This window comes from Sturnira hondurensis, unplaced genomic scaffold (assembly GCF_014824575.4).
Source record: "Sturnira hondurensis isolate 20B ecotype Veracruz unplaced genomic scaffold, ASM1482457v3 Scaffold0000362, whole genome shotgun sequence".
NCBI lineage: Eukaryota > Metazoa > Chordata > Mammalia > Chiroptera > Phyllostomidae > Sturnira > Sturnira hondurensis.
The window spans coordinates 42,959-69,180 of record NW_028072993.1 but is presented as its reverse complement, the minus strand read 5'-3'; the positions used below and the strand labels follow the sequence as shown (position 1 = coordinate 69,180).

General features: G+C 41.1%; 1 protein-coding gene across 1 annotated transcript in view; it reads right to left on the bottom strand.

Annotated features, from left to right (window-relative positions):
- FAR2 (fatty acyl-CoA reductase 2) overlaps positions 1-26,222 on the bottom strand; it is a 124,545-nt gene that overhangs the window by 60,901 nt on the left and 37,422 nt on the right. The gene's annotated exons all lie outside the window — the stretch shown is intronic.

Here is a 26,222-nt window from a genome sequence, read left to right as displayed (position 1 = left end):
CCAAGCCCAGGGGTCATTCTGCCCACCCTACAGTGCTTCAACCTGACTGCTGAGTGCAGAGTGACCAGATTAACAACTGAAGGAGACGGCCAGGGACAGCTGGTCACTGGAAGTTGAAACAGGCTGCCTAAGGTCAGATGAGGTCAACATCTGACATCACCAGAGGCAGACCCAGAAAGAAAAAACCGAGGTAAATACAAGAAGCTACCGAGACGAAAGCCACTGTGGTCTTCTCCAGGATTTGCCATATTTTCTCTCCTGTATAGCTTTTTAACTTTCGTTTCTTGTCCAGCATGTTTGTACATATTAAGTCACTAGATTTTATACTATAATGTATTTTGATTCACATATTTTGCTCCACCTTCCTCTTTTACTTTCCTCTTTCCTTGCATTATTTTCATTTCAAATTTTGTTTTTTCTCTTGCTACAACTTGTTTCCATTCCACCCTCTTACTATTTCTCCTCTGTCCAGACACTCAAAACCAATTTTCTTGTCAAGGGTCATCTCACATCCTTTCCCCCTGCTATTAAAATACCCGTGTTCTCTCTCCACCTTTAACAATCTTTGCTAGTAGGTTGTAGGTCGGGTAGTTGTTGTTGCATTCTTTTGTCAGTTTTATTTCTAGCACCTATACTTCTCAGACTATTCCAAAAAATTCAAGAAAAGGGAAGACTCCCAAATTCTCTTTATGAGGACACCGTTGTCCTAATCCCCAAACCAAATAAAGACATAACAAAGAAAAAAAACTTCAGGCTAATAATGCTGATGAACATAGACGCTAAAATCCTTAACAAAATTTTGGCAAACCACATCCAGCAATACATAAAAAACATCATTCACCATGATCAGATGGGATTCATCCCAGGGATGCAAGGATGATACAATATTTGCAAATCATAAACGTAATGCATAAACATAAAGAAAAGGAAAGACAAAAATCACATATCATACTAACAGATATGGAAAAAGCATTTGATAATGTACAGCGCTGATTTATGATAAAAATACTCAGCAAAGTGGGAATACAGGGAGCATTCCTCAACAAAAGAACGGCCATAAATGAAAAACCTATGGCCAACATCATACTCAACAGACAAAAACTAAAAGCTTTCCCACTAAGACCAGGAACAAAACAAGGATGTCCCCTTTCACCACTTCTATTCAACATAGTATTAGAAGTCCTAGCCACAGCAATCAGACAAGAAGAGGAACTAAAAGGCATCTAAATTGGAAAGGAGGAAGTAAAATTGTCATTGTTTCCAGATGACATCATAGTGTACATAGAAAACCCTACAGACTCCACCAAAAATCTATTCTACTTAGTAAGTGAATTTGACAAAACTATGGGATACAAAGTCAATATTCAGAAATCAAAAGCATTTTTGTACATAAACAACAAAATATGAGAAATAGAAACCAGGAAAAAAACCCATTTGCTATAGCAACAAGAAAAATAAAGTGCCTAGGAATAAACCTAACCAAGGATGTAAAAGACCTGTATGCAGAAAACTACACAACATTAAAGAAAGAAATTAAAGAAGACACAAATAAATGGAAGCATATACTGTGTTCATGGATTGGAAGAATTAACATCATCAAAATGTCCATGTTACCCAAAGCAATTTTTAGAATCAATGCAATCCCTATTAAAATAATAATGACACATTTCAGATACAGAACAAACATTTCAAAAACTTATATGGAACCACAAATGACACCAAATTGCTGTAGCAATTTTGAGAAAGAACAACAAAGTAGAAGGAATCACCATACCTGATATCAAACTATATTACAAGGCCACTGTAATCAAAAGGGTCTGGTACAGGCATAAGAACAGACACATAGATCAGTGGAACAGAATAGAGAGCCCAGAAATAAACCCAAGAGTCTATGGTTAATTACTACTTGACAAAGGGGGCAGAAGCATAAAATGGAGTAAAAATAGCCTCTTCAACAAATGGTGTTGGGAAAACTGCACAGCTACATGCAAAAAAATGAAACTCAACCACCAACTTATACCATGCACAAAAACAAACTTGAGATGGATAAAAGACTTAAATATAAGTCATGATACCTTAAAAGTCTTAGAGGAGAACACAGACAGGAAAACCTCAGATATTACACTCACTAATATTTTTACCAATATGTCCCTTTCCCCTAGAGCAAGGGACATAAAGGAAAGAACCAATGGGACTTCAGCTAAATATAAAGCTTCTGCACAGCTAAAGAAAATATTAGCAAAATGAAAAGGGAACCAAGTATATGGGAAAATATATTTTATATTTTCCAATGATATCTTGGACAAGAGTTTGATCTCCAAAATATATAAATAACTCACATGACTCCACACCAGGAAGACAAACAACCCAATTAAAAAACTGGAAAAGGACCTGAACAGACACTTCTCCAAGGAGGACATACAGAGGGCCCAGAGACATATGAAAGGATGCTCAACATCACCAGTCAACAGAGAGATACAAATTAAAACCACAATGAGATACCACCTCACACCAGTCAGGATGGCCATCGTAAACAAATCGACAACAAGTGTTGGAGAGGTTGTGGAGAAAAGGGAACCCTAGTGCACTGTTGGTGGGAATGCAGACCGGTGCAGCCACTGTGGAAAACAGTATGGAATTTCCTCAGAAAACTAAAAATGGAACTTCCTTTTGACCTGGCAACTCCCTGCTGGGATTATACCCTAAGAATCCTGAAACACTAATTCAAAAGGATCTTTGCACCCCAATGTTCACAACAGCATTATTTACAATAGCCAAATGCTGGAAGCAACCTAACTGCCCATCAGTAAGTGAATGGATCAAGAAACTGTGGTACATTTACACAGTGGAATGCTATGCAACAGAGAGAACTCCTACCCTTCTCAACAGCATGGATGGAACTGGGGAACATTACACCAAATGATATAAGCCAGGTGGTGAAGGACAAATACCATATGATCTCACCCTACAAGTGGAATCTAATTAACAAAAAAACAAGCAAGCCAATATAACCAGAAATATTGAAATTAAGAACAAACTGACAGTAACCAGAGGGGAGGCGGAGGGAGATAAGGGGAGAAAGAAGTGAAAGAGTCAGCAGAGAACACACACCAAAGGACCCATGGACAAAGCCAAAGGGTAGTGAGATTGAGGGTGGGAGGTGGGGGTGGGTGGGGCATGTGGGAGTGGCGGTGGGAAAATGGAGACATTGTCTCTGAATATTAATAACAAAATGATAAAAATATATACATTGAGGTCTGTCCCCGCAAAACTGTATTTGGAATTGGCATTGGCTTAGCTGTTCTTGAAAATATTTTAACATATACAGTTCTTTCTCAATCAAAGTTTACGAAGAGGAAAAGATAACGCTAATAAAATGTAAAATCATGACATTTCACATAGAGAATTGCAATTCAGAACTAGGAGGAAGGCAGGAATCCTATTAAGGACATCACTTCTTTTTTGTTCAGGAAAGTAAGCACGGGCACATTTAGTCCTGAGAGCCAGTACCTCTCATCTCCTCTACGTGATGGGGGGGAGGGAAAGGGGAAGGGAGGGGGGTTAGGGAGAAAGGATTCCAGAGATGGAGGAGAGCTTGAGAGAAATGGTGGGAAAAATCTGGGGAAGAAAGAATGCAAACCAAAAAGTGTGTGGTGGATAATGAGGCAGGACAGCGAAGTAAAATTCTCAATGAAAATTTCCATTTTGAGCTGTCCCCTCTCTCTGTGACGCCACACCTTTAGGCAGTGCCTGCTGTGCATTGACAGTAGTGGTCCTCTCGGTGAGGGAAGGGAGTGGTGGCTGCCACAGGGAAGTGGTGTGGAACAGGGGCCCTGACGGGGTGCGCAAAGGAGCACAGGTGTGGAAGTGCACGGGAGCAAGAGTTCAGAATGAGAGGTGATCGGGAGAACACAAGCCCGTGGTTCAGGGAATCATTCAGTCCTTCAAGAGGTCTAGGGCGATTCCTTCTGAACATTAAAGCTGTAGTAACAAAAGCACATCAGCTCTACCAGCCATGTCTCTCAGGCAGCTCACTGAGTCCATAAAGGAAGATTTCCTATTTTTTAAACTAGAATTTACTGAAAATATTGGAAAAGCATTTCTTCATTTCCTAAAGAGATATATTAATGCGTGTCTTACTTGCTTCTATCAGCCACCACATTTTCCCCCCAGAGCTGGGCATAGTAGGATGCTGATGTAGCACGATGCTTCGTATGTACAGAGCCCAGTGGGACTGACTGGTACACGGGCCAGGGAGTACTTGGAAAAGGCAATGTGTAATGAAAGGTTCTGACTGGCTTCCAGGTTGATTTCAAGAGAGAAAAAATAACCCTAACAACTAGCAAATGCATATTAACCATAGATTTATTTTCTTACCATAGCCGGACTCCTCAATGTATGCTTTGTTTGACCACACACTTCAAGAAGTGCCTTAGTAATAGTCAATTTTCAAGTGAATGACTTGTGGAAAAATACTGAGAAATGCATAACGGTACATTACCACAATACAAAGCTGCTAAATTTGCATTCCCAGCATGTACTACAGTGAACATATGATGAGACTTTCTAATTTGCACTTAAAATTTTCCAACCACTGCTTATTCTGTCATCCTGATTCCAGATCTTTATTTTCATTCTAGTCTATTAATCTTACCCAGCTTCCCTGCAAACACCTTTCCTACTGCCTAAATACTATAGAACATTGATAGAGAGAAGTCCCCCAAAGAGAAGAGATAAATGCAAATGCAATCCAGATGCAAGTGAATGAATGAACTTTTGACAGGAGGAGTGATATGCTAATTTGCTGTGAATACAGATAATTCCCTGCAGGTATGTGGTTGGTAAGAGGGAAAAGCAGGAAGTCAACATATTGTGCAATTTGTCCATGACAGGATAAATTGACACAGTTTCTATCTTCTTTAGAAATAAGAAGGAAGATTGGGTGCTGAAAATGGCACGGCAAATTGTGGTTTGGAGAATTTTGAGGAGGATGGTGAAGTACTGAAAATTGCTGGAAACAGATGACCAGGACAGACACGGGAATTACTGAGCAAGATTGAGGGGCCAGTCAAATGCAAACCGTTAGTGGCATCAGTCTGCACACGTGTGCCATTTTCTGCAGCTGCGCGTGGTGGTGCATGAATGGGTGCAGAGAGGCCAGACTTTGGAGTTTTGCCCCAATTTAGATTCTAGAAGTAAAGCATAGAAGGCAGCTGAAGAAATGAATATATGATTTTAAAATAATGGTTTAGGAGAATAATTAAAAATTGTATAGTCTAGGCTGTTTATGGGTGGAAGTGAGGCTGAGACTCTGGAGGACTGAGGCAATGGAGGGCCATGTCAAAGGACAGGAGCACTCACTGAGGTCAAAGAACAGGCGTGGTGATGACAACACTGAGGACCCCCACTTTCCAGTGATGAATTGTTTTCAGACAGTGAGATGCTGAAGTTCAGGATTCCAGAGCTGAAGCAGCTCTGGGTGACATGGTCCATGATATGGCCACGGGAGTGACTGCCAATGAAGAGCTCATGTGAAGACCATTGGAACCGAACAGACCAAGGAGAACTTGTACAAATGGGTGTATTTGTTGGGTCCTCTACATTGATGTAGTAGAATTTGGAGTAAACAGCAAGACCGTGATTCTGAAAAGCTACAAAAGAGTATGGAGGAATAGCTATGATGTTGATGGATAGCAGTGGTACCAGGCAGAATAAGAATCAGATGGCATGGCCTACAGAAAAGATTCCTGGAGGTATAAGGGTTAGGACATCAGAGAATTCTGAACACCCTCTTGACCATGAGAACAGACTATTTCTGACAGTTCCTGTTGGGATATTGAAACTTCAGTCAAAGTAAGGACGAAAAAGATGTAGAAGGCTTCCACAAACATGATCCAAGGTTAGGAAGGAGGGATGCAGTAGGAAGAAAAAACCATGAGAAGGGAAGAAAGGGCAAAGCAATATGGAGGGGAAAATGGGGGGCGGGGACAGGTGACTAGAGAGGTTTGCAATGTGCATAGTAGCCAAGGGTGGAGAGGGTGAGACCAGCCTGAAACTGGTTCAGGGTCAGCACAGATCCCTGGCCTCCTGAAAGCCGGATGACATGCTCGTGCTGAGGACTTTGCTCCAGTTTTCAAGGAAAAGTTGTTGAGATGATGTCTTTGAAGAGATCTTAGCCCAGAATTGGAAGCAAATAGTTCAATCCTAGGACCTTGTAGTGGAAACATCTTTCCAGGGATAAATTACAACATCCTGATGCTTGTATTCAGACCCCCGGACCCCTCAGGATATGCTCTTTTTCAGCATCATAATATTGTAATATGGTCATGACGTCGTGCCCACCTCTCCCATCTGAACATGTGAAAACCCACACCCCCGAAGTTTCAGACGTGCATCTAACTAGGCCCAGTGTCCCCATGTCTCTCATGAACTCTTCCGTTGCTTCGCCTGTACAACCTTTCCTATCTGACTGAGGAATCCTTGATGGGAAGGGTTGTTTCTTTTTCATCTCTGCATCGGCAGCAGTTTGAGCCCCTGGCACACACTGTGTGCTTACTGAATAAATAAAGCATACAGATAAGTCTACTTGCATCTGTACCTGTCGGGGCCTAAAGACGGTGAATGCAATCCATTAAGAAAATCGCACCAGGAGGGCTTGGCTGAGGCAGCCCCAAACAGGATGCTGCAGCCAAGCCAGGTAGTCCCCACCCTTGTAGGCATCTCTTAATCACGAGTACTACCTACCAATTAAGATGCTGATCACGCGCCCACCCACCAACCGTCGCCAAGAGCATGCAGTGAGCATGCACAGGACAACCTATCAGGACCACCTCCCCTTTTCCCTTCCTCTCTATAAATAACAGCCCCGCCCAAAATAAAATTTGCAGCTTGATCAGAAACCTTTGTCTTGCTGCCTTTGTCCGCGCCTCTTGTCCCATCCCTATACATCCGTTTCAGGTAGACTCGGGACCCTCGTTGACTGTTCCGCGGGACGGAACATGTACCCATCCTCTTCAGGAGAAAACAAACAGCTGCTTCTCGTTGTATTTAGGGCTCACTCCTCTACCTGCATTGGGAGTCCATCTCCTCCGGTCTTCTTCGAGAGCAATATGATCGATTACTCCTTCCCTCTCTTGCGTTATCAACCTGCCTCACTCAAAACTTTCCTTCCTTTTTAGCTTTGGATTATCTCTTACAAATTATTTTCTCTGCCTAGACTTGATGGCCTGAGCTTCAGACCACAGCACACAATTGCTTACTTGACATTCCACTGGGACACCACAGAGACACCTTAATCACTGGTTCTTATTCCAGTTTTTTCCTGTATCCAATGAAATCACTGTGCATCATCTTGTGCAAGCCCCAAAATCAAGAGTGAGCTTTTCACTGCCTCCTCTCTCACTCCCATAGGTACCCATTACCAAGTACTGACAGTGGCCTTCTGAATTCATCTAATTACCTGACTTTGCACGTCTACACGGCCACATGGCCACATGCCCTGAGCTACTACAATATCTCACCTGGGTTGTTGTGTTAACTAACACGTGTTCCTGCATCTAGTTTTACATCAATCCCTAGCTGCAATTGCTGCCACAGGCAGCCAGCTTCACTTGGGAAATGCGAATCTGATACCCTCAAGTACCCCCGAACACCTCATGTCTTCCCATTGCCCTTACGATAAAGGCTGAAAGCTCCGAGGTGACCTCAAGGGTCTGATGTGGCGTGGCCTCAGTCCACCTCTTCAGCACATTGGACAGGATGGGTCCCTGTGCTTGCTTTGCTTGGACACACTTTCAGGTCATCAGACATGTCAAGCTCCATCCACCATTGGACTTGGCACATGTCTAAGAGCCTTCCCTAACTTAACATACCTCAAAACAAGCTCCTGAACCACCTCTCCCAACCTACTCTTCTTATAATCAATCTTCCCCATCTCAGTAAATACAAATTCTATTCCTTGTGTTCATCAGGGCAAAGACCATGAGGCCACCTTGACTCTCTTTTTCTCACTCTGCCCTATCTTCAGCAGATACCATCAGCTCTACCTACCAAGTGTATTCAGAATCTGACCACTTCTACCACCTTCACTTGTACCAAACTGGTCCAAACTGTAATAGCCTCTAAGTGCTGCTTGCCACCATCACCCTCTATCAGTCCTTTCTCTCTATATTATTAGCTCAACTTATCCTTCTCAAAGGCAAGTCAGGTCTATCAATTCTGTGCTAAACCTCTCCAGGGGTTGCCTTTCTCACATTAAAGGTGCTGAATGATTTGGCCCCATTACCTCTGCTAGCACCTACTACCCCTGCCCGGCTCCCCCCTACACACTGAGACCCAGTTCCTTCTCTTCAAGGGAAGCTCTACTCCAGGCCCCAGCTCTCATTCTTCCCACTGCTCAGGGAAACCTCCCTACCCACAGGCCCAAGACCTGCTGCTTCCCCTTCCATCTCAGCTCAAAGGGAGCTTGCTCAGGAGACCTTCCCCCATTTGTCCCACCTAACACATCCACCTCCCCTCGTCACCCTGCACTCCCTATTCCATTAATCTTTTATTTTCCCCGGCACTTCTAACCACCTGGCTTCATTTATGTTTTTTTGATCATTTGTTTTAGTCTTTTTCCTCCCCTACAGAGGCAGGGAGTTTGTTTGGTCCACTGCTGTCTGCTCAGCAGCAGCCTGACACAGGGACTGACTGCACGCACGATGTTCCCTTCGTTGGCGTGTTCTCCAGTCCACCTTTGTCTCATCATCTCCCATTCATCCTCCAGATATCAGTTCAATTGTCACTGCCACTGAGAAGCCTTCCCGGACCCTTCATATTCAGTCTGGTCTGTAATTTAAATTCATTTCACGCATCTTTCTCTGTTAGCATGTATTGCAGTTGCAGTTCGACATTTGTCTTCCTGACCTACAAATTAACAGGGCTCCCCAGTTAGACTTCACACTGCATGAGGCCAGGGACTCTATCTGCTTTTGCTCAACACTGTATCCTCTGGATTCAGTGCAGAGCCCAGCAGCAGGTCAGCACTCAGTAATGATCTTTTGAATGATGGATGAATAAATCAGGGGAAGAATGGATACACTCTTCTTAAAGAGTTTCTAACACCTTTCCTTTGCCAATCAAGTTCTTTTTGTTGTTCAGGACTACTTTGTTTTTCATTGCATTTTCTTTAAATCCAGAGATGAGACTGTCAGCAGGTACCTCATGAATTGCAAGTGGGGGCATTAGAATAGTGGCGTCTATCTGGACCACCGTGGAGCTTGTTTAAAAATCACACTCCCAAGCCTCACATCTGGGTTTTTCCTATGAATCTATTAAAAGGCATCAGATACCTCGCAGGAACTTCATGCCTTATCTTGTTTTGTTTCTTCATTGTTAGAAGCATTTAAAAAAAGATAACAACTTCAAAATATATTAATTCTGACACAGACCTCCACAGGAACCCGTACTCAGCAGGGAATATAGGTTTCAGAATGTCCTCTGTCATGGCCGGAAGTGCTTTTAAAAACAATCCTTGTTGACCTACTGAAAGAATGTCAAGGCTGAGTAGCTGCAGAAAGAACATTGCTGAGTTTCTGCAAATGCAGGGGGAAAAAAAACCCTTAACAGTCTCTGTGTTGTCCTTCTGCTCCAGAGAAAGGCATCCTTTTATGAGCCTCGCCCTAAGCCACTGCAGATGCTGGGCAGGGGTACCCGCACTTCAGAAGTTTAAACTTTTCTGCCAGAGTACTATGGGAAAAATGAAATGAATCACTATATAAAAATAATTTTATAGCAAGTTTCTCAAGTGAAAAATTTCAAAGTACAATAGTTAAAAATAATAACTTGTTAAAATTTAAACCTTCAAAGTAAATGTAATCTTAAGAAAGGGGTGCCATTCTTCAGAAGGAAATATTGAGACATCACCCAGTGTTTTAAAATTAAAAATCTCAATTATATTTTTGCTTCATTTGGAAACAAAACAACCAATACGCTAGGTTGAAACATAAGGATTATTAGAATATTTTGCTGAGGAGAAGGTAAATTAGGTTAGCAAATGTAATGTGGTTTGAAAAACCTATTCTTTACAATAGAATAAAAATAAAAGCCAATTTTATTACTCTTAGCAAAGTGTATACCAATGAAACATACATATTTGTGGCTATTCTTTGTAAATACACGTATTTGATATACACTCAGCAAAGTGTATACCAATGAAATATACATATTTGTGGCTATTATCCTGTCTTAGTATTAAACTTAGAACAGGGCAGATGTTAATTACCCTGGAAAATTAAACACAACATAAAAATTCTTCGGAAAAGGATTTTTTCTACAGTCAAGAGCATATTTCTTTTTCGGATGTTTCCTTGGTTGACACAAAATTTCTTCTTTTAGATAGTCTTTTGGGAAAAAAAAAAGATTGTTTAATAGAGCAATTTGCCTGGATAAAACTCTCTGGAAAGAATCAGTTGTACCATCCTTGTGTAAAAGGCAAAATAACAACATAATTGTGCTGAAAGGTTTGGGCAAGTGCTATAAATACATACAGTATCTGCTCAATAGAGAAGGAAAGGGACCTACTTCTTACCCATAACTTAAAATGACCCACCCATTGTTCATTAACCCCAAGGAGGATGGAAGGGATAATGTATGTTGATCGTCAGGAATTAAATGGATAATAAGAAACCGTGGTGTCAGGGACAGAGGGTTAGCTAATGATACATTGTCTATACACACGAACAATCTTTTGTCTCAGAGAGTCCAGTATAATGTTTCTATTTAATTTATATTCCCTTCCCAAAGATTTTAAGTAAATTCTTTACTACTGCCAGCCAAACACCCTGAACAAAATATTTTTCTAGCTCTTAGCCACTACGGAGACAAATCTGCAGACAAACGCCAGAATCCGAACTGTAACCATCACAGCACATAGGGTGCCCTGCAGCAAACCAGGGACGACCACACTCCACCAGGTCCCGCATTCCTCAACAAGATAAAAAACAACCTTCTTACAAAGAGGGCAAGTGCCATGTGCTTTAATTTTTATTTTCTATTCTTATTTTTTAAAGTCTAAGTAAAATACAGGGTCCAGCAGCAGTAACACCTGCTTGAGGATGGTTGGTAGGATAATAATATGGGTGTAATAATTTACAGTTTTAATTTGAACAGTTCACCTAAAATGTCATATGCTGTGCTTGAGTGTGATATTGCTATGTTGCAGAATTACAGGCTTATGATTTTGTAATGAAAAGGGGGGTTGTTTGTGCATTAAGAATATGAAGAATGTTCCATGTCCCTTCAAATACGCCACCTCGTTACACTTCTGCAGGGTTGGGCTCTTCCATGTTGTCTCCACGATCTTCCCACGTGGCACCATTTCTCTCTAAAACAAATTAGCCCTCTACATCATTGTTCAAAATACCTGTTTACAGGAATTCAGAGGCTTCACACACTGTTTCTCAACGAGGGTGGGACTAGGACTAAAAGGATATCAAGGTGGAATGAAAGGAGTGTGAAATTTAGACATACATCCAAACTCTCCGACAAGACTGATGGAAAAGATATGTGCACTCTACTATACTGAATTAGAATAATTTTGGATGGATCGGAATCTCATTTTGGAAGAAACTTACCATCATAAATAGGTTTGTCTTTCTAAAATAGTTCAGAAAGGAAACTAACAGTTTAACCCTTTTTCCAGAGCAAAATTTGCATAAGAACGTTTGAAAATTTTAACTAATTAGTTAATTTCAAAATTAACTAATTAACACCTTGTAGTTACTTTAGTAACAAAGACCTTGTCCCAGTCTTTGCGAGTCTCCACTGTTAGAAGCGGAAAGGAGCAACAGTTGAAGTCTGAAGACAAGTCTCAGGTTCTATGCTATTACATTAATAAATGAGTCAAGTACGGAGGTTTGACAATGGATTTGGGAATAAGATTTCTAGGCTCCCTTTCTTCCAATTCCTTTCCTCTTGGTGAACTTAACTCATGAAGGAAATTATATGATAAAACCAAAATGATATCTAACTTCTGTTAAAATAATTAAACAAGGAGGCCATTAGATCGACGTGGCTTTGATACTAATGTCTTAGTACCCTGTGTAAGGAAACCCAAACCTAAGCCTGCTATATTTCAGAGTTAAAACATTGAAACCCATGGACAACCACTCATAACCAACCAATTAGGCTTTCCCAAAATGAAATGACTTAAGCTATAGCCAATCAAATAATTTCCTTGCTCTGCTTCCACCTCTTCTCTATCAGTCTTTCCCCTAGCTCCTGTCTGAGAAGGGCTTCCAAGCACTTCTGGGGTGGCATTGCCCAATTCTAACAGATTTTTGCTCAAATGAAGTCATAAAAATGGTAAGTATGGATCAGCTTATCTTTTAACACCTCTCAGTGCAAATAGCATCCAACAAAAGGAATGAGAAGGATTGCTAACATTGGTTGAGCACTTACACTAGGTTGCAGACAAATGTCCCGTGTCCCGTATAATTATTTTCTCATATAATCCTTCCAATAATATCATGAGGTAACAAATGAGGACTCTCAGCCCAGGGAGCATAAGTAACTTGTACAAGCCCAATACTAGAAGAAGAGTAGGAATTTGAACCCAGGAACTCGGTCACCAGAAGCTGTTTTCTTCTGTAGGAAACTAAGAAGATGCCTTTAGCTAAATACGGGGTTGACCAAAAAGTTCGTTTGGTTTTTTCCATAAGATGGTTCTAGTGGTGCTTAGTTGTCTTCAACTTCATTGGAAACAATTTTGTTAGGTTGTATTGTACTGCCATACCAGCTTGCATTTACAAAAATCAGTTTGTGAACTGATTTTGTGTAGCCATGTTAATATTTGGAGATGGAAGAAAATACGCATTTTGAGTTACTATGCTCTATGATTTCAAGAGAGGTAAAAACACAACTGAAATGCAAAACAAGATTTGGGCAGTGTATGGAGAAGGTGGCCTGCATGCCTTGTGACCGATGGGACACGTCAAAAGTGGTTTGTGAACTTCCATGCTGGAAATTTCTCGCTGGACGATGCTCCCCAGTCAGGTCGGCCAGTTGAAGGTGATAGGGATCAAACTGAGACATTACTGAGAACAGTCAACTTTCTACCACGTGGGAGAGAGCCCACATACTCACAATACCCAAATCATTAAATTATCGGTGAAAATGAAAAATGTGTCTTTGATTTTATGGTACTAAATGGATTTTTTGGCCAACCTAATATTTCTCTAGGGTGAAGAGCATGCACTTTCACCTCCATACATAATACAGCTCGGAAATAACAGGTGAACAGAAATCTTTTTAAAAACGAAAAGCAAGGTGAGGCTGTAATGTGTCTGAACTTTCACTCACTAATATACAACCACTGAGCAGAGTCCCGGCAACTCCACGCAGGGGGAATGTGATGGCCCTCATTCCCTTTTGCCGTTTACCTCGTAATTCCCACATCAGCATCTGTCCTACTTTCTTATAAGATAGCTGTCCTGTAACTGTGAACTGTTATCAACAATAATTACAACAATAGCTTCAAATGTTTGCCCCCGGGCTTCAGCTAAGGGATCACATTTAATCCGGACAACAGTCCTATGAGGCTGGCATGGTCATGGCAGATGAGAAGAGGAAGGGTGAAAGAAGGTAAGCCACTTGCCCAAAAGTTTTTTATGTACAAAGTTAACTAGTTACTTGTTCATTAATGCTATTTTCATGTCTCCTGACTTCAGAAAAGGGCACGAGGCAAATAAGCACTCACTTGGTGACCCTTCGGGTAGTCCACATGATTGTACATCTTTCATATCCTTGTACTAGTTCCACTTTGCAATTTAAATCTACGTTTAACAAATTTTTAAAATCCTGTTTAAGTCTACTGAATCCCTACTTTGGGGTGTATATACAGGGTCTGAACATGTCCCGTGGAGAAGCCAGCTGAAGAAAAAAGAGGTGAAATGGCTAGGAATGAAGGCCCTGTTCCAATTCCAACAGAACTGGCCATGCCCAACAGAACAATCAGCCTTGGGAGCACTTACGAGTTCATTATTAATTGAAAACACACATGTATTGTCAGACATGAGCTAGAATAAATAACCTCTGATCTGGGTAGGAAACTTCAATTTTCTTTTTTAATTGACTTTTCCAGGCAAATTCAATAAAATGATCAAAGGCAATTGAAATATCATATTCTTTCCTGGACCTCGAATGTTCCCCTCCATTGTAATCTATACTTGAATCCCTTTTGAAAACCCTCGGCCTATAAATCTGTACCATACATGCCCAAATGACTCATAATTGACACAGAATGACATAAAATTCAATTTGAGACTAGCAATCACTACCTCCCCTTCTTCTCCCACCACCCAATACTCCACCTCCACAAAAACATTTCATATTATGCAGTTATAGTGAAAAGCACTTTCTCTCCATTCAAACACTTAAATAATATCAACAATTATCTGGCTTGAACTTCACAGTGCAAGTTAAACCAAGCACTCATTTTTAACCAGTGTAGAACATTGTAGATTTATTGACTTCACAGGAAATTAGCCATTGATTTCTTAGGATAGATGAGTTCTTATGAGCTATGGTAAAGACCAACAAAAAGCGAAGATGAGTTAGAAAGGCCAGTTTCCCACCCCAAGATTAATGTAGCTTGTCACTCCTACTAACAGCTTTATCAACATCTGGGACTTCATTGATTGCTTGTGTTTCTCTTACCTTTTTGTCTTAACTCTCTCGCTTCAGGTTTCTCTGGGACCAGAAAGTATGAATAAGAAGAGCTGAGCAGGAGATGTTGGGGAAGAATTGAACTCGGGCCTAAAGAGCTACGGGAGGCGCTCTCAGAGAATGGTGCAACCAGCAGCCTTTCATTAGGGGAGCTTTCTCATCTAGGAGAGAAAGGTTCGTCTCACTGTTATATCTACATGAGTGAGGTCTAGGCTCACCTCAGGCTACCATTGGAAGGCTCTGTGGGCTGGGCTCCCAGGGACAACTGCAATCACTTGTGCATTGTGAAATGGTGACCTCTTCTGGTTCTAAAACGTTGCCACTGCAGCCAGGCACACACAGAGTGTGAAAAACATAACTTGATTACTTTGTTGAGATCGGGAACTAGATATTCCCTTGTAATTCATGCCATCATTCATTTATTGAAGAATAAAAAGTACTGGTGACCTGCTGTGTATTAAGCGTGGTGCTAGGTAGTAAAGACAATGAGTTCTGAGGATAAAAAGTGTGCCAAAACACATGGGCTTCCGCAGATACCTTTCCGCTCCCCATTTTACCCAGTACTGTGTTTGCTTGGGGAAGAGGAGAGAGATTTCATAGATGCAGAGCCACACAGGGGTGAAGAGCACCACCTTAAAAGTCATGTTGTACCCTGGCTGGTGTAGCTCAGTGGATTGAGCACACTCCTGCGAACCACACGATCGTGGTTCTGATACAGGGTGCAGCCAAGGGGGGGCCCAGAAAAGATTTGGAATGGTGTCCAGAACGCAAAGTGTACAGGAATATTGGAGGAAATATTAAGATATCCTCACTCCCCCCCCCCCCAAGGTGTCAGTTGGGGGAAGGGACGAATGGAGCAGGGCCATTGAGGGCTGTTTTGCATAGCAACAGTTTTGCAGCTAACCTCTGGAATGGTCATTTAACATATCTATAACCTTTAACTGGTTTCATAGATATGTTAAATAGCTGTGGCCAAGTTTTGGGCCAAGGAGAAGTGAGTGGCAGCTATCCAGGCTGGAATTGGGAGCTGCTTCTCTGAGAGAGTGCCTGTGAGAGAGGCATGTGGCTTTAGCACAGTGAGGACCCCCCACCCTGGCCAGGGGAGGGGGAGAGCCACGCTGTTTTGGAAAGATGTAGACCCCTGTAGCCATTTCAGGAGGGAGAGCCATGCGGTTTCAGCAGAGTGCAGTCCCCCTCTTGGCCAGGTGAAAGGGAAGACCACGCAGCTTTGCCAGAGTGGAGATCCCTNGGGAGCGCTGTGTGTGTGTGTGGAGGTGTATACCCTTAAAGACTTTAATATTTTAAGGAAGGCATTAGGCCTGAATAGCATTAAATAAACATTTTGTTTCCTTTTCACAAATCTCTGGCATTGAGAGATGTCTTTCCAATTGGCGGCGGACAGAAGAGCCCTATAGATATTAGTGTATCGTCCTTGGGAGGGGCCCCTGTTTTCTGCAGCAGTTTTTGGCATCCCTCGGTGGGCCAAGTATTGCCCCCCCTCGGACCCTTTGTTCGGTAACAGTTTGATTCCCAGTTAGGGCACATGCCTGGGTTGCACGCCAGTTCCCAGCAGGAGACTCACAAGAGGCAACCATACATTGATATTTCTCTCCTTCCCTTCCTCTCTAAAATTAAATAAATAAAGTCTTTTAAAAAAAGTCATGTTGTTCGGGCTCCAATCACTAACCTGACATATTCTAATTAAGTTAACCTTGGACAAGTTTGTAACTGCTATGTGCTTCGTTTTCTCTGTCTGTAACCCTCGGATGAGGGTCACAATAGTACCTCCTTCACAAGATTACAGGGAGGATTAAAGGGATGAATTGTCAGAAATTAGGACAACATTACGAATATTTGCATCATCCTTTGATATTTCTCAAATTGTCTAGATTTAATTTGTAACACAGTGTCAGTGTGGGGGCAGTTCTGCTAAAGGGTTTTGTCCGGATAAGACACCTGGTTTTGCTCATTCATGGATGAGCCTTACACATAACAGTAGAGCTTCTTCACAAGAGCCATTAAATAACTACTACAGTGCCACTGACATTCTACATCGGGCCCAAGAGTCCGGTTTTAGAAGGTTATGGCGACACCACTCGCTAAGGAACCAAGTTCCTCTCCTCAGCCCATTTGTTTTAGGCATTTTTCTAAGAGAGGTTGTAGCAATTTACAATCCCAACTGCCCTGTGGTTTTTATTTTATGTAGCAAACACTTATTTACAATTATGGACCAGCTACTCTTCCATGGACCAGAATTATAAGAATAACCCATTTAATTCTCACATGAGTCATATGAGGTAGGTAACAGCTGTACCTGCCTTGGATATAGAATTCCAACTGGGCAGGATTTTATTGTCAACATTTAGAGATATAATTCTAATATCTTCTGATTTTCATTGCTTCTGAGAAGTTAATCATCATTTTTATTGTGGTTTTCCAGAATGTAACCTTTCCTCCCCATCCGGCTGCTTTAAGATAATTTCTCTTTCTCTTCACTTTACAGCAATATCCCAGGTGTCATTTTCTTTGTGCTCATCTTTCCTGGGGATGTGGAAACACATGATGGGTGAACACAAATTTGCATGTGGAATAAAATATAAAAGAATAACTTTGCCAAGTGATGGTGAGAGCAGACCTATGAGCCAGCGGTTAAAAATAGCATCTTGAGTAACCCTACCTATTAAAAAAATTTAAAAGTGTTCAGAGAAAGAGTAGCAAGAGAAGTAAAATAGAAGCCAAGGGGAGAGGCCACAGTCACAAAGTAGAACTGCCCGGGACGCTGGGAAATGGACTAGGCCGGTCGGTAGGAATAGGGGCTAGAAGTGGGCCGCTAGGCTTCGCCGTATGTTTTTCTAGAGGAAATGCATTTGCTTTGTTTTTAGGGCAGAGGTAGAAGTAAAATCCAAACTTTTAAGGATCTGCCTTATATTGTTCAGGTTCAGATTCATAGACATCTTATTGATTGTGTCTTGATGAGCGTGTAGTATTTCTCAAAAAATACGATAAAATATTTCTAAGCATACATTGGGAACTTCTAACTACTATTTTTTTAAAAAGTAGCTAACCAAAAATAACACTACTAGAAACAGAGAATATGTCAACCACAGATTTGTGGTTAAAACGTATTTTCTACTCAGATCAAATAAAGTCCCGTTGATAGGTCCTCCAGGTTTATGAGATCCAGCCAGGGGCGTCTTCCCAACAAACAAGATGCTTCTGGGAAGGGGTGCAGACAAATGGTGTCTCTGACAGTATCCTTCCCTTCCCGGGGCGCACTGTGTTTCACTGTAATATCTCTAGGGCTTCCCCCAATATAATCCAGGCTTTTTATTTTTTCTTCTTTGCCCCAGACTGTGAAGGCTGGTCCCATTCTCTATATTTTTCGATTTTCCCTAACAAAATTTTGTCCTTGTTATCACTGCATTTCTTATACTAGGGGCAAAATCTGAAAACATATATCTGACAATAACATAGAAATTAGTTTAGTCATTGCATTAAACTCTGTGAGGTTACTTAAAAATGTCTGGGTATAATTAATAATATGGAAAAGTGTCAACATATTAAGTAAAAATATGTCTTACCTACAGTCTGGTTCATAGAATAAGAATATTCTTACAGAAACAATAAAATATCGGAAATTGGATTTGCCCCAAAATAACATATGACCATAAGCATCATGTTAAATAAATAGTTTGGGGCAAAGAACCCCAATTGTGCCAAAATACACAACCATTCAAGCATGTGCTGAAGTTCTAAGCTACCATATGGCTATACACGAGTCACTTTTTATATCTATGTCATTTGAATGGTTTACAGAGAATGTCATACACCAAAGCAAAGTTTGGATGTTTCATCAGGAGATTAAAACATCACTCTAGCATCCTTCTTTCATCAGTAAAGTTTAGTAGCTCTTCCAACAAAGACAAAATGGAAGCCCATGAAACACTGCTCATTATCATTATATAAACTGTACTTTCAGTTGACGTGGTTTCATTACATGTCACTAAATAAAACCTTCTGGACCATCTGTTTTGACATTTCGTTTTAGAATTTTGTACTGGTATTTAAACAGAAAACTAAAGATTGTTTCATTTAAAAAGAGAAAACTAACACAAAACACTTTTTCATTAAAAAGACAATAATTCAATTAATTTGACAAGGCAACTAAGAGAGCAAAGGCATGCCAAATAGAGAATGTAAGCCATTCCAAATATTTCTTGTGGAAAACTATTTATTCAAAAAAGAATCTAAAACATTAGTTTTTCTTGCTATACCAAGTATTGGGGTCTCCCTCAAGATGCTATCCAAGTGATGCCTTAAAAATATATCCCATCAGTCTTTTAATCTGTCTGTGAATCAAGAAGAAAAAATTTCTTCACTTGAATCAGAAAATCTAGCACAAGAGAATGACTCGATTATTTTAGGAGACTGAATAATCCACTGCGAAAGTGGAAATAGATTGTAGCTCATATTCTTTCCTTCTCTACATAAAGTTACAGTCAGTTGTTATTTACATATGGATACAAAGCTGATCATGTTATAGCTATAATTACTAAAAAAGGACTAAATATTGCCTTTTTATGTGTCCTAAACCCTGATGATATAGTCATCTATACATCTGTATATATACATGCACACTCTACTAAACTCACACATGCACACACACATTACATATTATGTTAGCACCACTTTACTGACGGAGAAAGCAGAGGGTTTAAGCACTTGTATGGACTATAGAACCAGTCTTAGTTGAAGAAAAGATATAAATCAAGTCTAAAATTGCTCTTTATCAATGTTGCTGGAGTGTGGGGAAGAAACAATTTGCAAACACAAGGAAGATTTTTACTGTCTGGAAGATATGTGATGAATGGTAGGAAGGTATATATTCTATGCCTGGATTTAACACAATGAATTAAAATAAGCAATGTTCTGTCCTTGGAATGAAAAAAAATACCTGCAAGTTCAAGGCGGAATACACGGTTTACTATTAGTACATACTCATTCATTCATTGGTTAATGACTTGTCAGCTCCTATTATGTGCCAGGCTACTTATGGTACTTGAGATCAAACCAGAATTTATCATGTAGCTTATCTAGTGAGAAAATGAAGGAATTTTAGTTCATTTTAGTGCAATATTGTGGATCATTGTGATAACCCCCCTAAGGTAATATAATGTCAGGTTGCATTTACTGAAGGATAGTATCTGGAGTAATAGTATATTTAATGCTATTCTAATCTACATGATTGTTACCACAGCCAAGATTTTTATGTTCCACTCTAAAAGAGATACAATAAACGGGAACAAACATGCAGCTGATCACGGAGGTTACAAAACTAAAAATTATGTTATACGAGTCATAGTTGAAAGAACTCAAGGGCTGGTTTAGAGAACAAGTGACTTGGGAAGGTCACAGTGGCTCTCAAACACTGAAAGGACTGCCCTGTGAAAAGGGGATTATATTTGTTCTTTCTCGCTTTTAAGAAACCGAACTGCAATGAACGGGCGAAAGATACATCGTGCACTGCTGAAGACACTCAAATACCCAACGGATAAACTGAGCTAGATGACTTTTTTATTCCTTCCAAACATGAAAGTCAATTAATATATAATGCAAGTTAGAGAGATACAAGAAAACACTGAATTTGTTTATCTTTTCAAAGTGTTTCTTTCTATCAAATGATTTACTTTTTGAATGATCTTAATCAGCACTGATGTTCAGACAAAGATCTTAGGTTTACTTTGTGTTATAATATATTTTGTGTCATCTTGTTGCACCCATTGCCCTATTACTCACTGTGTTAGTTTTCTGGGCTTCAGTAACAAAGTACTGCAAACTTGGAGCAACGGAAATCGGTCGTCTCGCTGTTCTGGAGGCCAGAAGCCCAAAATTAAGGTGTTGGCAAAGCCATGCTCTCCCTTAAGATGCTAGGGAAGGACCTGTTCCAGGCCTCTCCTCTGGTTTCTAGTAGCTCCTTGACTTGTGACAGCATAGCCCCAATTTCACATGATTTTCTCCCTGTGTGTGTTTTCAAATTTCCCCCTTTTACAAGGATACCAGTTATATTGTATTAGGGGCTCACCTCCTTCGATATGACTTCATCTTCATGAACGACCATATAACCAGATACAGCCACATTCTGGTGTGTTGGGATTTCAACATAGGAATTTCAGGGGAACAGAGACTAGTGACAGGAGGAAGGCCTACTCCATTCATTTCTACCCAGCCTGCCTAGCAGCACGAACTTCCAGTTTTCTCCCAGCAGGGCAGGAAGTTCAGCGGCAGCCATGACCCCTTCCCAGAGTCAGAGGGAGTGAAAACACTGCTCCCATCACCGATTCCACATGGCCTTCACCAACCATTCGGAGGTATTTGTCCTAAAGGAGTGCATCGCTTTCGGAACTGTGTAAATTCTGGATGACTTGGGGCCCAAGCTAACCCAATCTCAGAATAAATACATTGATGATGGACCCAATCCATTTCATCGTTCAGAAAATGAGAAAAACATGGTGAGAGAAGACTTTAGGACTATACTTACAAAGTCAAACGCATTTCAAAGGACTAATGACAGCACAGGAAATACCTGGTATTCATTAAACTATGTCACATCTGATGTTTCTTTTTTACTAGAAACATTATATGATCTTTGGACTCTTCCAGCGAAATTTCTCTTGGATCCTCTTTTGCTTGTGCAATGCTTCATTCTTAGTTCAGGTCTAAATTACCTCCTGCCTACATTTCTCCAACAGCCTCCTTGCCCGTGTTTTGGATGTAGCCTCTTCTGGTTACCTATTCATCTACAGACAAACCCAACAGAAGCAGCTTGCTTTCCCCATATTAGTTTCTATTTTGTCACACCAAGGTTGCATTTTGACATTGGAACATTCTCCCCTGATTTTGTTCATTTTTTGCCCCACTACTCGGAAATGAAATCCCACTCACTAGTCCAATCTCACGTTTCGGATAAACACTCCAGTACACATAATGATCTCATTCTCAGAACTGGTGCTGCAGCTGTTATAAGTATCTCTCACTTTAGCGTTCATTGATTCTCTAATTGGCTTGTATTTTATAATTTTGTCTCCAGAGGCTCTTTTTCTTTCCTCTTTCTACCACATAGCTTGAGACCTGAGTTCTCAATAAATATTCCTAACACCTAAATAACAGACAGTCACATTTCTCCTTAGGAAACTGACCATAATAAACCTTCTAGTTTAGTCTGATAGAAATGTAAGTAAAGAGTAACAGTTGTGCTTACAGCTTGCATAGCTATGAGCCGAGAAAGGCTCTGCACACACACAAATCGGAGGAAACATTCTTTGACTTCTGGCTTCTAATAAGCCTTTCTCCTGTTTCATGGGACTGGGTAGCAGGGCTCAAGTTTCCTGAAGTTTGGGCAAAAGACTGCCCTGTCTATCCTGCAGCTGTTCACAGATGAGTAGATGAATGAGAATAGATAGCAGCAACCAGAAGTGCCCACAGTCTTCACATTTCAATTCAGAGGAAGAGGCACAGGGAGAGAATTTCAGTTCCTTTCAGAATGTGTGTGTGTATTTCTCACATCGGGCTGTGGGCCTGCTCCAAGCTCTCCTCCCGTGGGGAGGAAATGGTTAGTGGTGAGGCAGTACATTTAGTGCTGAAACACAAACTTACTCGAAAGTCTTTCAGGTTATATGACTAAGCAGAGACTATGTCCCGTGCTGTGTCCAAGTTCTTGAATTTGTATAGTAGTGTGACTTTTATCTTCTTTCAATGTCTAACAGAATATTATCTGCAAAAAAACCATATGAAAAGCTAGCAATAAACAAAACCATTTCCACCTACTTAGGTGGCCTTCTTCAGTAAAATCAATGATCCATCCATCCATCTATCCAACCTAACCTGTGTCAACCCAATATCAGCCATAATATGATTGAAACTTTACCCAGGCCTGCCCTTCAAACAAGGAAAATGAGAAAGAAGCAGACACACCCAAACAAACCAACATGCAAGAGGATCAAAGTCATGGTGAAAGTGTCTGTATAATTCAGGAGAAGCCAAATGCAGGCCACCCTCACTGTAGGCAATACTGATGAGACCCCAGTGAGACTGGATTATTCTGTGGGAGACACCAGCTTTGCTTCCTCAGCAGTGCCCACTTCTCCCCGGTAGTCCCGGAGTTCTACACAATGTATGAATCACCACATCCACACAGCCACAGCCTGGATCTGTATCTAAGACAGCGTGGAACTGCTGAAGTATTAGCCTGTGTCTACATGTAATTTCTGTCTAACTTAAGCTTCCAACCAGCAGGTGGAAATGGAAGTGAAGAGTTAAGTGATACAGAGGAATTCTATTATCTTTCTCCAACTGTAGAAGACGGATGTTATTGCTAAATACATCCCACTCTCCTGAATCAAACAGGAATCCAAAGTGCCTTGGCCTGGCACACATGGCTATTTACAAATGAGTGGAAACCTGACTTTCCTGCTTTCCCTTTTTCTCTTCTCGCACTAAGCTTTTACCTGACCAACTAGGTTTTGCTTCGCCAACCTTTTTTTCCTTCTCATGAAACCCCAGCTTTTCTTTTACGCTTGTCCAGGACATCTTGCTCCCGGTGTCTCTGAAACCTCCCAAGATGGCCTCAAGTCCGGGAAGGCTGAGAACCAGTGGCCTAGCCAAGGCTCAGGTCAAATCCTCCCCCATCCATGGTTCCTGCCTGGGCTGTTCTGGGACTCAAGCATATCTCCTCCCTCCACCGGTCCTATGGCAGTTACGTCATTACATGCTGTGGTCTTCTTTTATTCTTATTTAGCACTTTCATTGTTCTTTCCCTTCCTTAAATGTCTGCATGTCTTAAACCCCCTATTGGAGGTGGAAACCACGAGAGATGATTCACACTGTGCCTTCCATTTAGGTAGCGGTCAATAAAAATGTTGAATTGCCTGAAAAGGGTCAAAGGCATCAAACTCTTACTTTTCTCGAGGCAGACGAAAAGGAACGTGGTGGGAGAGCGGTGTGCTCCGTGGCTCTGTGGGCATGACTCCCAGGTCTGAGTCCTTGTGAAAGCATAATCCAAGCCATAGTTGAAGATATTCAACACAGTTTCTCAATCAACCTTTGTCTTGTTAAGGCAAGAATTTGTAATAAGTAAACTTGGGTGATCTTTGGAACGTAGTGTCTTTGTCGTTGGGCATGGAACCTTGTAGAAACATTGCAACAGTCAGACAAAAATCAAGTAAGCTACATACATCATTGGGATTCACAGCACCACGCCTGATAAGAAATAGGCACTTGGTCCAATTCTACACAAAGGCGATGCTTGCTGGATCCTTTGGTGACTCTTGCCCAGTTCTTGGGGGAAAAGTCAGGTAAGCAGGGGGTTCAGAGCCATTCTCAGTGGATGATGATGCATCCTCATGGAATAAGCTTCTCAGTGAGGACAAATATTGGAGAGTACATTTAAGAAAAGCACCATTTAAGAAACTGCATCTTTATTATGCTTTTACTTCTGGAAGATACTAACATTAAGGCATAATGTATAGGCTCAAACCAAAGTCAAGGAAATTGATATTAATTTTTTAAAAGAAAGGATTTCATAATGAGCATCTGGTAGCCACAAACCAGAAAAATAAAATACAGGTTTTTTCTTTCTGACAAGTGGATGTAAGAACCAGTAAGCTCTGGACCCCTCCCTGTCGGCTTGCAGCCTCCTTTAATATCCTGCTGGGTGACATAGCTGCTACTTCACAGAGACTGAGCCATCTGAAAATTTCATGGGGTTCTGAGACCCTCTCAGGCTTCGAGGATGCCTTGTATTCTCTCTCTGTGTAAGAGCCTTTGAGGTTGGCTGGTACTATTATTTCACTTCGCTCTAAAGGATCATATGGGGTTTCTTCACTTCACTGGTCTCCGTGTCTTCAGAGCCTGGCCTGCACCTCTCGGTGCCCCTTGACTGCTCTGTTACTATGCACTTACCAAACAGCAAGCCCTGAAAACACGGCACAGGTTTTTGTACCCACATTTTATGTATGCATTTTCTCATTTAGTCATTCAACAAAGAAGTGGAAATGTTGTGCTTTCAGATCAGTAGAACAGCTCAAGGAAGAGGGCAAAAGTTTGTGTAACATGTCGTTAACACTGAAAATGACCAGGCCTGTTTTTTGCCGATACCAGAGAAAATAATATTTTGTTCCTATTTGACAGATCTCTCTCTACAACCCCTGAAAATCTCTGTAATAACTTAGATGTGGCAGAGGGCCAGCAAGCAACAGTTCCTGAACATAGTAACACGCATAAACTTTCACTGCTCTACCTAATCCCTGGTACCTAGCTGATTTCCATAGACTGAAAGGAAGGATACACTACCAAGTGCTCGTTTTCACTGTAGAACAATAATGGGATGGGGAGACTCAAATTTCTCCATGAAAGGAACAATACAACACATATTTGTAATTATTATAATATTATAAAGAAATCCTCAGTATGATTCTGTCAAGAAAGAAAAAGGCCTGGAAAAGCCCACGGCAGCTGTGCAGGGACAGCATCTCACCCGTGGGACGCTGCACAGGCTGCTATGTCTGTGGAGGGCTCCTTTGCTCCTCGGACCTCCTTTGCTGCTACGCCTGAGACACACGTTGCTGTGAGTTGACTGCTGTGCCAGTTTTTGATTACAACACCCGTGCTAGGTCTTCCCACTTCGGATCTTACTGACTGAAAGATGATGTTTTACCTTTCAGATGTTTTCTATCCAGCTCAAAGTATTATGCAATTTGCTAGGTGCTGTGGTAATCCATTGTCCACCCACTTACAACCTTTCCTCTTGCACTAACACACAGTTTTCATGCGGGTAAAACAATATTGTGGGAAATGAAATGGCTTTGTACCATGACTTAGAGATTTTCTTGGGGTTCAAGTGTAAGTATGTTAACCCTTCCCACTAACTAAGATTTATACTAGGGGCTTCGCTTTGGGGTGATTCTCCCACGGGAACCTAAGAACCAAGGAAACCTCATACCTAAGTAGTAATTCTTTGCCAGAAAGTTTTAAGAAGGTGGTAGATATGTAGCATGAGTTGTTTTCCTGCAAAAACCATAAAGGCAAAACAATTACACTGTGATGGGAGAGTTCACATATTTTCATTGACTTTCCTAAGGTTGAAGAAGATTTCTAGTTTATTAGAATGTCACATAAACCAAAGACCACAGTTTTAGAGACAAAACTTTAGCAAAATCAAACTTTGTAAAGTGCTTCTCCTTTTTGTAGTATACTACGTATCAAGAATCAGTTCTTTCTTCAAAAGTCATCTTTAGCCCTGGCTGGTGTGATTCAGTGGATTGAGTGCTGGCCTGCAAACCAAAATGTCACTGGTTTGATTCCTGGTCAGCGTGGGTTGCAGGCCGATTGATGTATATCTCTCACACATTGATGTTTCTCTCTCTCTTTTTCTCCCTCCTTTCCCCTTTCTCTATAAATAAATAAATAAATAAATAAATAAAATCTTTTCAAAAGAGTCATCTTTAAGCCCTGGCTGGTGT